Genomic DNA, 3,050 nt, shown 5'->3' with positions numbered 1-3,050 from the left:
CGAATCTGTCAAAAGAGGTAATAAAGGCTCGAGATCAAAATACAACTCAATCGAAGACTTGGCTCAAACACTACAAATCGATTGACAATCCAAAACTCAAACCGGCGGCATAACGGCTGTATTATGATCAAACCGGAAACGCAGACATCATAATATCAATCCAAACAACTCTTATCAATCAACATTCAACCATAACAATCCAATTCCAACAAATCATAAAAACTCAACATTTCAAAAATCCCTTCAAAAATCATAACAAATCCGAACGACGCTCTATTTCGAAACCGACAGATAATAAACGATCAGAACTCTGCCAAGAACAACATACTAGCAACTCAATCGATTCTAACGACATCCCAAAAATGAAACGTATGTGATCGGAGAAATACTTACGGTAGAACGAAGCTCTCACAGCCGTGATCGCTAATCTGCCTTCAGAAATAAATTCCAACGGACGGATCGAGCTCGGGGAGAAATCTGGAAGCTTGAACTCACGTTGGGGAGTCTTCAATGGGGGAGGAGGCGTGTAGGGAAGAAGGTGAAGTGAAGAGGAAGGCCAACACTTGCTTAAATATCTAATTAAGTCCAAAATTGCATTTTAGTCCCTGAAAAATTCAAAATTTGCAAAAAGGACCCTGATTAAAATCAAGTCGGCTCTTGAACTCTGGAATCTCCGATTATCTCAAATAAAGTCAATTAAGATAAAATCGGGGCGTTACAATTCTCCCCCTCTTAGAAAAGATTTCGTCCTCGAAATCAAACACGGTTCCAACGCGAACTGTGTCTCTCAAATACTCCTTCAAGTCCGCCAATCAAAAGTCGACTCATTCTCGTCATTATAATCCTCATCTTCTCAGTCACAATCCAATCGTCTCTGGTTCCAACTCAAGACATGCATCTTAGTTCGACTCGTCTGATCTGGCTGTCCGTCGTTCTGAGGATATCGAACTGAAAGAGTTGAATTCAGACAACGAAATCTCATCGAAGTCCTTGCCGAAAGAACGAGTGCATCGAGGATCTCTGACTAAACTGACAGACTTTGGCAAAAACATGACATATGACGACCTCTGACAAGATATCAATCCTCTAGTCTTGAATGAAAGTCATTCTGTACAGAAAATGGTAGCCGATTCCAACAATCGGTCAATCAAAGTTAGATAGTAGATAAAATAAGAACAGCTCAAAACATCAGTTGCTGCATACAATTCCTCAGATAAAGATTCGCAGTCAGAAATCTCAAACAATCTAATCCTCTTTTCTGCCTCCAAATCAGCTCCAACTGTGAAAACAATTACTCCAACTCCCAAATCAAAGAAAAGATCACGAAAATCTCTTCATAAGAAAAATAGATAACAGATCCCCAAATCAATAAGATCGCTGCGAGCTCAATGTCTAGATTCAGACATTGAGTCTCGAGCGTCTTCAGCTGTCTCGATGTCCAGACTATAGCGCGACTCCTCTGAATAAGAATACATCCCAAAATCTCGATAAGAAGAGAGCGCTGATCGGCACAAAATCCATCATTAACTCAAACATAGAAGAAGACCATTCAATCCAAAAGAATTCCGACATTGAAGAATAACAAACAACTGCTTGGCACCAACATCTGCTATACGATTCTCAAAAACTCTGAAAGATCAGCACAATTCTCATTCCAAAAGATAAGAAATCAACGATAAGAATTCCTAGTCTCAACTAATTCTTCTGAAAGATCCGGTTAATAGAAAGATTAACAACACTACTGGAGTATTCGTCAATTCAAACGATTCAACAAAAGTTTAGAGGCACGATAAACATTAAACAGATTCTTCAATAAGAAGGCAATTAACTCGCCAGTATCTAACAGTCCAGTAAGAATAGAAAACCAAAATCAAACGTTACCTGATCTGTCATTATCGGGTGTAGCCTGAGTCTGCGGGTCCTCAGATAGAGCAAAGACTCGTGCCTGCTGTCTGGGAGGCTGGCTTGCATACTGATTACCTTCCTATCTATTCTACTGCTGAGGTTGAAAAGAGTGGACAGTAGGAGCTTGTTGCTAAGGCTGAGCTGTCTGTCTCAAAAAACTTCTACTCTGAGCTTGCTCAGGGACACGCTGAGGACACGCTCTGGCAAAGTGCCCCGCCTGGTTATAGATATAGCAGCTTCCAAAAATACCTCTACACTGATCACTAGAGTGACGACCTCCGCATTTGGCACAAGACATGCCTGACTGACCCGAACTCTGTCCCGATCCATGCTGCCTCGAGCCACTAGAGCTCGAAGAACTGGTTTCGTGCTTCTTAAACTGCTTCCCCTTCGGAAGATAGTAATCCTTCTGATTACCTCCACTGCTACCACCCTCAGAACTCGGTGGTTGGTTCTGAAACTGAAAGGATTGATTCTGGTAATGGAACGGTTGGTTCTGATATTGAGAAGATTATGCCTGAAACTGTCCTTGCTGCTGCTGAGGCACAAACTGATTTCCTCTCTGTCTCCACAAACCTGCTTCAGCTCCTTTTGCGTGATTCATGGCATCCGCAAAATTATCTGGCCTAGCAGTGTTTACCAACGTGAAGATATCCAGGTTCAAACCATTAATGAACTGATCAGCTTTTGCTTCTTCGTCTCCGGCAATTAGCGGTGCAAAATACAACAAACTATCAAACTTAGCCACGTACTCTTCAATGTTCAGATTCTCTTGCCTCAGGTTGGCAAACTCTGCTCCCTTATCTTTGCGATACGAGATAGGGAAAAACCGCTTATAAAATTCAGATTTAAAAAGAGTCCAAATAACTTCCATACCTCTACTCTCCATTGTTTTCTTTGTCATGATCCACCAGCTCTTAGCAACCCCACGTAGCTGATGAATGACTAACCTGATTCTGCGGTCATCTGTGTAATCAATGGAATCGAACAACTGATCGATATCATCCAACCAACTCTCGCAGTCAACTGGATTTTCTGAACCCATCAATAACGGCGGATTGAACGACTGAAACCTCTTTAGCAAGGTTTCCATAGGCGTTGCTGAAGCATCCAACTGATCAACTTTAGTGCTAGCTTGCTCAGTC

Source organism: Henckelia pumila, chromosome 1 (assembly GCF_033568475.1).
Source record: "Henckelia pumila isolate YLH828 chromosome 1, ASM3356847v2, whole genome shotgun sequence".
Taxonomy (NCBI): Eukaryota; Viridiplantae; Streptophyta; class Magnoliopsida; order Lamiales; family Gesneriaceae; genus Henckelia; species Henckelia pumila.
Note: the sequence above shows the minus strand (reverse complement) of the source record.